We start from the raw sequence: 13,731 nt of genomic DNA, 5'->3' as shown, positions 1-13,731 counted from the left end.
AGAGCCATGAGATGCCAAAATTCATCTGAAGGAATAACCTGAAAAAGTATTAATGTTGTGTACATTGCAGCTTTGTGTTAGTTAGATCTAGGAGAAAGGCAGCACTGTCCAAAGATGGGGTGAGCACCTTTAGCAAGTAATTGTGTCCTCATCTGAGGAACTATGCAAGCAAATGTGGGTGAGTTGTTCTGTGGATGTGCTGTAGATATAAAAGCTTTCTTATAATTTTGATATCAGCCACGTCTGTTGTTCTTTTCACTTCTACTTTGAACATGTTTAATGCAATTTTCTTAATAAAAGGTACTTAGCCTGGCAAGAACTCATATTTCTTGAACCCCTTCTTTCCCCTGTGCCATTAGTGAGCTGCCTTAGATTGAATTCCCACCAATAGGATGAGATGTTGTCACCACCTACTTCAAAGCTAAAATACATGATCCATGTTCACCTCTTTGTAATGCAGCCCTGTTTGGAATTTGATGCATTCCTCCCCCCCCCTTTTTTTTCAAAAGGAATTATCTTGTTTGTGTGTTTCTATGTGCCATATGGAAATCATTTTTTCCCTTTAACATTTACACAGAAGAAAGGTGAGATTTCTTTCAATAAATGACTCCCAAGATTTTGGTGGCTGGAAAATCCGCTAGTTTGGCCTGGATGAAGATGCAGCCCAGTTTCAGCAATCACACATTCAGGTGTGCATGTGTGCTCACATGTCACACACACACACACACACACACACACACACACACACACACACACCCATACACACACACATCACACACCAAAACAAATATGAAAATTGATCTTTGTAAAAACATCCAGAATGATGGTTTCCAAAATACCTGAACACTGTGACCTATGCAAATGGACTGACAAAATTAACTACTAGAAAGCAGGGATGGTAACTGTAGTCCCAGCTCTTTAGAATCCATACCCAAGTGACTAGCTAAGCAGGTTCTCAAGGAACAACATGAACTCTTCCCTCTTTTGCAGTCACTCCACCTCCCTCAGCTTCTTCCCCATTCCTATACCTCAGGTCCCAACATCAAAAAACACATTTCACTTTGAACCTCCAGTGCCTACACCTATAAGATCCCAGAAGATTTTTCTATAGGCAACACACAGCCACCACATTCTCCTAGGGACCACAGAGCAAACAAAACCAATCCAAAAGACAAAAGACCCACCCCCAAAATAGGTCATGATATCAAGACCTAGAATTATAATCTTCCCAATCCCAGATGCCTAGATGCCAGGTGAAAACACAATCAGTAACATCCAGGACAATGTATTTCCACTAGAGCACAGCAACCCTACAGTCACAGGCCATGAATATTCCAACATAGCTGACTACAAGAAAAGACCTTAAAGCAACCTGTATGAATATGATAGAGGTCTTTAATGGGGAAACAAATAAATCCCTTAAAAATATTTATGAAAACACAAACAATAGAGGTAAATGAATAAAACCATTCAAGATCTGAAAGTGGAAATAGAATCAATAAAGAAAATCCAAACTGAAAGAAATCTGGAAGTGAAAACTTAGAAACTAGAACAGGAACCACAGTGTCAAGCTTCACCAACAGAGTACAAAGAATGGGAGGGAGAATCTCATGCACTGAAGACATAATAAAAGGAATGGGTGGAGCTTTAAAAAAGGTTAAATCTAAAATGCTCCTACACAAAACATCTGGGAAATCTACAACACTATGAAAAGACAAAATCTGAGAATAATAAAAATAGAGTAAGGAGAAGAAACCCAGGTTAAAGGCATAGAAAATATTACTCACAAAATCATAGACAACCTAAAGAAGATGATGCTTATGAAGACACAGGAAACAGACAGAACACCAACTAGACAGGACCACAATATAAAGTCTCCTTGGTATATAATAAAGCACTAAATGTACAGAAGTGAGATAGAATGTTAAAAGCAACAAGGGAAAATGATCAAGTAAGAGATAAAAGCAGACATATTAGAATTACACCGATTTTCTGACTATAGACTCTAAAAGTCAAGAGGGCCCAGACAGATGTGCTATAGATTTTAACAGACTGCAAATGTCACCCCATATTACTATATCCAGCAAAACTTTCAATCACAATCTATAGAAATGATAAGACATTCTGTGGTTAAAAACAAGTTTAAGCAATAATGATCTAGAAATCCAGCCCTACAGAAGACTCTAGAAGAAAAACTCAAACCTAAAGTGGTTAGCTATATCCAATCAAACATAAGGAATAAATAATCTCAGAGTATAAAAGTCAAAAGGAGGGAAGCCCACAGATACACACACAAACAAAAACACAGACACAGACACACACATACACACAAAAGGAAGGAGAGAGAGAGAGAAAGAGAGAGAGATACAGACACAGTGACACAAAGAGAGATACAGATAGAAAGATTTTAGATAGATGTTAGATAGATAGACATATGATAGATAGATAGACATATGATAGATAGATAGATAGATGATTGATAGATAGATGATAGATAGATAGATAGATAGATAGATAGATAGATAGATAGATAGATAGATAGATGATATACAGATAGATAGGGAGAAACAATAGCAACAAAATAATAGGACTCAATAATCATTGGTCATTGATAACTCTCAACATCAATAGTCTCTATTTCCCAATAGAAAGAAAGGGCTAACAAAATAGAAATCATCCTTCTATTGCATCTATGAAACAAAATTTATCACCAAGGATAAACATTTTCGAAGGGTAAAAGAATTGGAAAACATATCCCAAGTAAATAGATCTAAGAAGGAACTTGGTGTAAGCATTTTAAAAGCTAAAAGAAAAAAAAAACCTTCAAACAAACCTAATCAGAAGACATAGGGAAGAATATTACATATTCATCAAAGGAAAAATCCATGGATACAGAATTGCAATTCTTACAATCTATGCCCCAAACACAAAGGAACCCAATTTTATTATATATTGGCCCTCACACATTAATATTGGAAGACTTCAGTATCTAACTCTTGCTAACAGACATGTCATCCAGACAAAAACTAAACAGATAAATGCCGTTGCTAATTGACATTATCAACTAAATTATCCTAACAGATATTTACAGAACCTATCACCGAAACACAAAAGAGTATACATAATTCTCAAAACTGGATGAAACTTTCTCCAAAATTGACCACATACTCAGACACAAAACAAGTGTCTACAGATATAAGAAAACTGAAATAAAATGTGGCATCTTCTAAGACCACCATGGGCTATTGCTGGATATCCACAACAACAGAAACTACAGAAAGCTTACAAACTCATGTAAACTGAAAAAACTTACCACTGAATGAAAATGATTTAGTGGCTGAAGGGACAAGAAGACCAGTTTTGGCCCAGTCACTTAACTTCAGGTGTGTAATGTCCCAGATTATGTCACTATCTAATAGACTACTAGCTTTCCGGTAGTGTGGAAAAATGTGAAAACATTACCTCATATATAATGAGTCCTTAAATACAGGCATGGATTCCAGCAGCAAGCATATAAGTCAAAGACAATGATCAAATCTCAAGTCGGGTTCTCAGGGCTCCATGGCTAAGTTGTGCATTATTTTTAATGCTCAGCTACTCCTCAGGGAAAAAACATGTTATACCTTCACAATACGTGAGCATTTCAGATGCAAACACTTCATCATATGTGTGAACAAAGGCACCTATTGAAGAGGGCACATGCCATTCATTATAGGTAGGAGTTGTCATATCCTAATCATCAATTAGATGGTTTGTGTTTTAAAGTCAGGAGAAGTTTGGATATTCATCAAATGAAAATCCATGAATAGGAAATTGCAGTTCTTACCATCTATAACCCAAACACAAGGACATGAAAGATCATAAAGGAAACACTTTTATGTATGACAAGTAGTGGTTAGCTGAATTACTAAAACAGGAATTTGAAAAGATTTTACAAGGCAAATAGAGCCTAGTCTTTTACACTTACAGTGAATTTGTCCAGCTGTGTGCTCCTGAGGCTCCTTGACGGAAGGCAACATTCACAGTGAACTGTCCATAAGTGAAATCCAAACTCAATCCTTATTCCTGCACGTTTCAAGTCAGGTGTGTTTCTACTTCCAGATGTTCGAGTCCCAAATCTTGAAGACTTATTCCCACCCCAAATCCCTGACTCTACTTTAGCTTGTATTCAATATCTGACCTCTTTTACTTGTTCCTCCCATGACTCTCTTGTGCAAGCTTCTTTGTCTTGTCTCGACATATGTGAGAATTTCCTATCTGTTCTGAGTAGCTTGTGTTTAATTGGTTACCAAAAAAAAAAAAAAAATGAATTTAAAACTCACATCAGGTCATGACACTTTTTGTTACACAGAGTGTCTTTTATTCACTCAGAGTGAAAGTTTAGGTTCTTGAATGTAACAGAGAGCTCTGATCTTGAATGTAACAGAGAGCTCTGATCTCATGTCTGATCTCATGCCCATGCCTCTGCTGCCCTTCAACAAATTCATCTCTTGTGTGGCCACATGGCTCAGTCTAGAACCTTCTGTTAGTTTTGGCTCAAATTTCCTCTTCTCAGTTGCTTACCTACACTACCCTATTTTCAATCTCTTGTCCCACAGAGTCTTCTTTTATCAGCCAATTAGATGTTTTTCTGTAATATACATTACCTTTTAGATTATATTTTGTTTACCTCTTCATAGACTACTGTTGTTTCCTCTAGTAAAAGCAAAGTTCCACCTAGGCAATGACTCTGCATCTTTTTTGTTGTTGTTTTTGTCTTTTTTCAAGTCAAGGTTTCTTTGTGTAACTTTGGAGCTTATCCTGGAACTCACTCAGTAGATCAGGCTGGCCTCAAACTCACAGTGATCTGCCTACCTCTGCCTCCCATGTGTGGGGATTAAAGGTATGTGCCACCACTGCCAGGCCCACTGGGCCTCTTTTATTCACCAATCTAACAGGTTTCAATTCAGCTCCAATATTATCTGCATCATGCTCTGTGTGCTACTCTCATGCATCACCAATGTCTATTTTAAAATGAAGATTTATGTGGAATTCTACAGAAACTGAGTTTCCCAAGTAAATGGTATTCTGAAAGGGAAGATATTTGCATGTAAAGAGGAAGTGGAATAGCCAGGAGAGGAATGTCAAAACCCCTTGTTCCTGTTCTACCCTTTTCCACAAAGATTGGCTGTCACTGCAGAAATCTCATGGTTAAGATTCAGCTCTCTGGGTGATGGCTAATCCCTTGCACAAGTATCAGTTCCTATTGAGGGACCTTGGAGTTCTTTGTGCTTCTTCTGTTTCGTTTTTTTTTTCTCTCTCTCTCTCTTTTTCATCATCTTTTTGTATTTAAGGGTTTTTCTTTTCATTTTACATACCAACCAAAGTTCCCCCTCCCTCCCCTCCTTCTGCTCACCCCCAACTTCTCTATCTGTCACAGGTTGTGACAGGAGTAACTGGGATATATGCTCACATGAGGTAGAGCCAAGAGTATTTCCTATATTCTTTGACATGCAGAGAGTTTATGAAATTGAAAAATTGTTGCTCAACAGATTTTCTGAAACACGGTGCCTTCTATGAACACTGGATAATCTGTAGAAACAAGGAGCTGGGTTCAGGGTGTGGAACCAAATTTAGATGTAGGTGTGAAACCTTAGATGAACAAGGATAGGATATAGATGTCAGTACAATGATTAGTTATCATGCAGGATTTCTGATGCTGTTGCAAATATTTGGGAAAAACATTTGAAAATGAACTGACACTTTAGGCTCCTGGTTTCAGAGGGTTCTTTCCACACTTACTTGGTTTGTCTGGAGTGGACTCATGCTGAATCAGAGTCTCTTGCAGTAAGAATATGTGTTAGACTGATGTTGTTCTTTCTATAATGGCAGAAAAATGAAGGTATGGATGAGAAACATGAACCTTCATAGGCACATCCAAAGAGGCAGATGCACCCTTTTCCTACTAAGGCCCTATCCCCTAAACGTTGGATCACTTCCTAAAATCATGCCACTGCCTCAGGACCAAATCTTAACACATAAGTTTTGGGGTACACTAGACTCAAATTATAATCTTTGTGTTGAGCAACTCCCCAGTACAAAGCAAATCCCTGAGATGAATCAACTTGCAAAGAGAGCAGTTTTATTTCAGTTCCCCAATTTAGAGGCTTCAATCCCTTGGCAGTCCTGTAGCTTTGGGTTCTCTGAGATGTTCATCAGATAGAGACATTGGTAAAGCAAAGCATGGCTCAGTCATAAGCAAGAGAAAAGGATATAGCAGGGACTCATAATCCCCTTTGAGAGTGTGTGTGCCTCCAGGCAACTAAGACCAGTACCTTTCCCCCTTCAAGATCTGACATCGTTCCACTCTAAGGACCAAGCCAACAGCACATGGCCATTGAGGACCCAAGATAGCAACTATAGCATTGCTACTCATAGTCCTTATTTCCTTCTTTCATCTTCTGGACACAAGGGGGAAATCCAAGGCATAGGTAAAAAGACAGAGTTTGAGACAAATTTTATTTTAGCAAAAGAGAAGTTTGCTTCCTGTATGAGTTTGCAAGTAATGAAGCAGGGAGACGACACTGGGTTATAAGGAAAATGAAGTTGCTGTCTTATGTGAATGTTATGTATTTTCAGGGATTATTTTCTATAACAGTAGAGAAAGACATTTAAAAATGTATCGCTGTGTATGTACCACTATTCATATATAAACAAAAATAGACGTGTATGTTCAATCAAGATATGTAGAAGTAGGCTCTGTCTGGGTAACAGAGAATGTTATTTGAAGGATTTAATGCCATTTTCAGATAAAAAGAATCTCAGGAAAATACTTGGCAGATGAGAGTGTCAGATACACCATGGATAAGAATTCTGAATTTTATCTGTGGATATGTGAGATTAATCTTGGTTGTCCACTTGATGGGGCTGAAAATCCACCTTGGAGATTAATGAAGCCAGTTCTCTGAGATCTGTTCCAGGGATCATGGATCTGGTGGGTAGCAAATGCTGGGCAGGATTTGATTTTCATCTTTGAAGTTTTTTTGGTTGTTCCTCATAGATTGAGAAGCCTGAGGTGTGGGGCATTTACCAACAACCCCACAGCTCCCCAGAGTTTTCTTGAGTGTGAGCAGCAGGAAATATTAGATAGAAGGATTTATTGTGGAGATAAACAGATAGAAAATAAAGGGTAGTCTTGAGAGGGTCTGGAACCTATTCCAACGGCCCTGACTATCTCTGATTCAGGGTATTTATAGAAATGCTAAGGGGTGGAGCAAAAGACCTCCCCCCAGCACAGTCAAGTGCAGACCATCTCAGACACCTGCACTCAGGCGCATGGTCCTAATCATCCTCTCTATGCAGACCTGCTGGATAAACCATGAGGATCCCGAAAACGGGCTCCCACACTGAGGCGTCTGCCATCCAACATTTTCTACATCTTTCTGAGATTAATTTATAGTTAGAAGTCAGGTGGCCAAATGTGGTTTAGAAAAGATTAAAAAAGAAGGTCTTTGCTGGGACTGAGTCTACCAGGTTGAACTTAGTCCTCAGGGGAGGCTTTGCCCTGGAGGAGATGGGAATGGGGGGTGAGCTGGGGGGAAGGGGAGGGGAGGCAGGAGGGGGGAGAACAAGGGAATCCATGGCTGATATGTAGAACTGAATGGTATTGTAAAATAAAATAAAAGGAAAAAAAAGAAGGTCTTGTAGTTGCACTGGTGGTATAACTCAGTGGTGAGTACATATTTAGTTCCTATGAGGCAGTGAGTTCAATCTCCAGCTTCAGAGAGGAGGTGAGATATGAAGGAAGGAAGGAAGGAAGGAAGGAAGGAAGGAAGGAAGGAAGGAAGGAAGGAAGGAAGGAAGGAATAAAAATAGGAAAGAAAGCACAAGTCTCAAGGTAGCTGGCTTAGGTTTAAATCTTGCATTTGTACTAATGTGAGTGATGACAAGAAATTCTTATCTCTGCTTCAGTTTCTCCTTGTGGATCAGATCAGTAAGGGCATCTCTAGCTAGAATTTTCCAGCCTTGCCCACAGTCAGGACAAATCTTTGTCACTCGCTAGTACCACACCCGCTCAGACCCAACCAAGTAAACACAGAGACTTATATTGCTTACAAATTGTATGGCGGTAGAAGGCTTCTTGCTAACTGTTCTTACAACTTAAATTAATCCATTTCCATAAATCTATACCTTGCCATGTGGCTTGTGGCTTACTGGTGTCTTCACATGGTGCTTGCCATGGTGGCGGCTGGCAGTGACCATCCGCCTCAGCCTTCTGCTTCCCAGAATTCTCCTCTCTCCCTGTCTCACCTACTTCCTGCCTGGCCACTGGCCAATCAGTGTTTTATTTATTGACCAATCAGAGCAATTTGACATACAGACCATCCCACAGCAGGCATCTATCACACAGCTGTGGAGAAAATTCACCAAGGTAAAAGCGGGAAGTGCTAAGAACCTTGTGTGTATGTGTGTGTAGGGGGGCTCATTTTGTACTGCTGGAATTGGGTGCTGTGTAAGTAATTGGAACAATGTTATAAGTGAGAACCTGGCCCTCTAGGTGATGTAACAGCCTCATTGTTTCAGAAATTTATATACAATTCTCTGAAGATTGTTTTGTTTTTTAACTTGGGATGTTATAAAAACAAGGAAATTATTGTTGTTTGAAGCATCTGGCAATGGCTTTAGGTGTCTTCCTGTAGGTGAAGAACTCACAGAGAACTCTGGCTCTAGGCTCTCAGACAAGACATTAATCTTCCTTCCTGCCTAAGCTCCTGTGTTTCCCTGCTTGCCATGAATTCTGTGAGCAAGGCTGGCTGTAAACAGGGAGAGAGGATTCTACTCCCTGGACATGCACACCTGTGAGGCCAGACAGGAGGGTCAGCAACAGGATACTGTGAGGAGTCTGGGTCTGGGAGGCAGGGTCTGGCATCATGGAGATTCAGGGTGTCTGTTGTCCAGTGTCTATGCTGATGAGTGTTGGAGAACATTTGTATACTGTGAAGATGTGTGTTTGCCAAGGCATCTTCTGACTGATTTGATAAAGAGCTGAATGGTCAGTAGCAAGGCAGGAAGAGGTTAGGCAGGATTTCTGAGGGGAGAGAGAGAAGGAGAATCTAGGTGTGGGGATTTCTCCAGGAGACTCAGAGTAAGTTGGATATGCCACACTGAGAAAAGGTAAAAGCCTCATGGAAGAATGTAGTTAATAGAAACAGGTTAATATATGTTATAAGAATTAGTTTTTAGTTTAAGTAGTAAGTGCTAGTTGGGGTTAGGCTAAGGCAAAGATTTCATAGTTAATAAGTCTCCGTGTTATTATTTGTGGGCTGGTGCTCCAGATGAAAATAATACTACAATAGGTTGGATTCCATAATCTGCTCTGTGGAGAGAAAAGATGATTTGGCTCCCTCTGCATGGAGTGGCTTTGTTAGAGGAAATCAACACAGGATATGTGGTTTTGAACCAGAAACTAGGCAGTGAAGTCACCTGAAGGGGAGGGGTTCCTCATGGTGGATTTTCAGAGGGACTAAGATGAGTGTGGCAAGAAGAGGCCTTTGTCTCTGGAGCCTACCTTAGTCCTACATGGTTCTTCATTACATCTTGAGCTCTTCGTAACTCACCAACTGGAATTTAAGCTTAGTAAGATGTGCCTCAAACACTCACCTCTGAAATCTAAGATGTAGTAGATTTCTGACTTCTTCCATCTCTCTCTTTTTTTTTTTTTTTTTTTTTTTTTTTTTTTTTTTTTTTTTTTTGGTTTTTTTTTCGAGACAGGGTTTCTCTGTGTAGCTTTGCACCTTTCCTGGGACTCACTTGGTAGCCCAGGCTGGCCTCGAACTCACAGAGATCCGCCTGCCTCTGCCTCCCGAGTGCTGGGATTAAAGGCGTGCGCCACCACCGCCCGGCCCATCTCTCTCTTAAGGAGAAATACTCAACTGATTCCAGAGTAGTGCTCATGAGGTCAACCTAATGCTGGTATGGAATACTCTCTGATCTTGAAATGATTTCTATTGCAATCTTCTACTGATATAGTAGTAAAGAGTATGAATGCTTTTTTATGGAACACTTAGTAGTAAATATGTCTGTACCAAATAAAACATAATTTGCTGATTTCTCTAGGAGTGCAGTTCAGTGAACTTCAATAATCATCTGCTTTACTGTGGAGGTTTTACTTTGTTGTTTCTGCTGAAGGGGAGAATAAGGTAGACACTTTCTTGGGGATAGAAAACAACATCACATTGATGCCCACCTCTGTTGAACACTGAAAGCACCTATTCATCTCCCTTGTGTACAAGAGGAACTGGAGAGAGAGAGGAAGGATAAATGAATATTCTGACCCACAAAGAGTGTGAGCCAAGGCTTAGCCCAAGATCAGCCACCTGCTCAGACTTAATTTGTCCTGTCTTAATTAGGGATCAGATATTTCTTGTTGAACATTAGTTAGACTTTAATGAGATAATGGGTATAAAATGCCTGAAAACATTTAGGTCATTATTGATACTCATGGTGCCAGGGAAAGACAGGAAAAACAATTACTGATTTTGAAGGGACCTTACCTCATGGGACTAGTTGCTTACAAGTGGTCTTCTGCCAATCTCTGAATCTCCTGTGTCCAAGCTTATGTGTCATCCCTGGACTGCCTCTTACTTCTGAGATCAATTGCCTCCACTGAGATTCTATGTCCTCTACTTCTCACTGATCATGTGAAGTGGCAGCCAATCACCCAAAGCCCTTGGTTGTAGCATACTTTACAGTTGGTAGCATCAGTTGAGATTGATGCATGCATTTGGGACAAAGTACAGAGACCATAGTTGTACATGATTTTCCAAGTATGGTTGTCTGTGCTTGTCTAGGCTTCTGTTGCAGAGTGAGGATAGAAAGAAGCTTTACTTCTGTCTGGGTTTGAACCATGTTGGAATCTGAACCCCAGTTATTGTGTGCTTGAAATTCCCCATCAATATTGATGTGCTTGAAACTATTGAGTTATAGGTGAGATATTTCTTTTCTTACAGAACCTCAGATTAAATTTTTGTTTGAGATTTTATTTTATGTGTGTGAATGTCTAAACTGTGTACCATATGCATAGAGTTTTCAAAGAGGCCAGAAGATGACTGTGACTCTCATGAGGTTAGAGTTACAGACAGATTTGAGCTGCCATTTGGGTGCCAATAATTGAACTTTGGTCCTCTGGTAGAATATCATCTGCCAAGCCATTTCTCTACCCCTCAAATCCAAGATTTTTAGTTGCCAATCTTGAGGAAGAAATTATTTTAACAGATTTTTATCTTCAGGATTCTTCTAGATCCCAATTTACCCAGAAGAAGGTAACCAGCCTATGCCACGAAGCTCACTGTTTCTGTCTCCATCTGTTTTTCCTTCAAGTGAAAACTTAACACTTATAGTCAGCTTCCTCCAACCTCCTCACTAGGAAGAAAAATTAGAGCCACCAATGATCTTTACAGTGTTTCAGAAACACCCAGAGACTCAGCCATGGTTATAGTTTGTAGAATACTTACAGTGTATTTTTTTCATATTACCACAAGTAAGTAACAAGCCTAAAGGATCAATTACAGCTTTATAATTGTTATAAGGCATATCATAAGGCAAATGACATTCTTAAAAAAGAGGAAGTGGGAAAGTGCACATCAAAAATAGTCACATATGGCAGAAATGTTACAATTTGAAAAAGTTGTGTTTAAAGTGTTAAGTTCTGTAGAAAAGGCTCAATCTACAAAGTGATTGCCTTGAAAGCAAGTTTTGAATTCTTAACCACATCACCTGACCAAAAAGCAGGACATGTCAGTGTACATGCACCTGTAAGAGAAACAGAAAGGAAGCACTTGTGCTTTAGTGCATCTGTGGAAGCCAGAGGACAGTTTGTTGGAGACAGTTCTCTCCTTTTAACAAGTGAATCCTGAAAAGCAAACCCAAGTTATTAGTGTTTGTGGTAAGTGGCTCAAGCTGCTGAGACATTTTGCTGGACCCAACATTCTGTTTATATGCCTAGATGCCTACTAAATTGCAACATTAGTTGGAGCAAGTCTGCACGTCTAAAAAGACTCTGGAGAAAGAGGAAAAGCATATTCAGGCTGTTTCAGGAACGATGATGACACATACAGAAATTATTTTCATTATTGATATTATTTATATTTCTTGCTTCTTTCATCTGTACTCTTTACTATTTACAACAATTTGTACTCTTGATTACTCTAACTTTGGATATACTATTCCTATTTTGTGTCACATATCAATGCTATGTCAAGGACAGAAGTTTAAAAAGAAAGAAAGAGAAAGAAAAGAGCAGACCCAAATCATGATGTCTTGTAGATTTGATATGATCCACATATTTCTTTCTTCACACCTTTGTGGACCGCATTTCTTGCAGAGACATCATTTTTATCTGCTCATCCTCATAGCTCTACTGTAGTAGTTGAGAACCAATTTTTTTTTGGGTCATCATTGGCTCCACAAACCAGCTCTGTGTGGAACCTAACATTGTTGTGACAATTTGTTGAATACTTTTCTGTTCACAAACTTGAAAAGATTCAACACTGTATCAAAAATGTCTTCAAGGGAACAGATTTGACTGAAACTTTCAGTATTCGGCTACTGAACTCAAAGGAATTCTTCATTCATTCTTTGGGAACCTATTCTCTTCACAATTCTTTTGTTTGTATTTGGACCCTCTTTTCTTAATAAATTTATTACTTTTCTTATTATATACAAATTCTGTGCTTTTGTTTCTCACAGAATCAAATTCTTCAAAAGCAGCTGCCATCAGAAACAAAGGAGGAGACTTGTGAACATGACTAAGGGAAACATCAGCTCAATCCTGGACCTTCCGCATAAGAAATATCATTGATTCCTTGGTTGCTCCATGCTCCTTGTCATGTAGGCTATCCTGAACCAAGTCCCATGGTGTAATGCTTCCTGCCAATATCTGAAAATATAAAAGTCAGGTAGCTCTTTTTTTGGGATTTCTCTGAGGAGGCTCTTCCAGTCTGTTCTCCCTACTGCCATCCTTTCCACGGAGGTTATCTTCTTCCCCCAAGTTCTCTTGTTCAGAATGAAGCTCTCTTCCTGGTGCAAAAAGAAAACCTCATCATTTTTTTTAAGACAATTGTGCTGTTTTGGAGATTTATCATTTATATGTCTATCCCTCCTCTCCGTGTGTGTGTGTGTGTGTGTGTGTGTGTGTGTGTGTGTGTGTGTGTGTATCATCTAATTATCATCTACCTATATTTCAGTTTCAGTCTCCTCCCTTCTACCTTAAGGTAATAACACAGCTTCATGGTTCTTTCTCCTAATGAACCTTACTCCTGATAGGTAATTATATCTCTGCTTTCTTTCCTGAACCAACCATGATTTCTTATCTGCATATATTTAATACTGGGGTAAGGAATGAACATTTGATTGAGTGAAATTTTATAAAGACATGAGGGAAAGGAGAGAGTGAGCTCTGCAGACACAGTGGGAAAAAGCAGAGAAGTAACTCTGCTTCATTCAATTTTTCTAAGTATCCTGCTCTCTGAAATGCACGCTTGTTGAGGCATTGTTGTTACAGTGGCAACACTGTAAGTGGATATGTCTGGAGTGAAGGCTCAGAAGTGATGAGCCTTGGGAAAGCTATGGATATAATGCTGTGGTGTGTGGGGGTTGAGTTGGCCTGGAATAGATTGTTAGGTCTGTGTTCTTCAGTTTAAACTGTTGATAGCCTGAAATTGTCCACAATGAAGAGTATTTACATGACAGAGC

This window comes from Peromyscus maniculatus, chromosome 2, assembly GCF_049852395.1.
Source record: "Peromyscus maniculatus bairdii isolate BWxNUB_F1_BW_parent chromosome 2, HU_Pman_BW_mat_3.1, whole genome shotgun sequence".
In the NCBI taxonomy this organism is placed as follows: domain Eukaryota; kingdom Metazoa; phylum Chordata; class Mammalia; order Rodentia; family Cricetidae; genus Peromyscus; species Peromyscus maniculatus.
The sequence above is the reverse complement of the archived record's forward strand: the minus strand, read 5'-3'. Positions refer to the sequence as shown.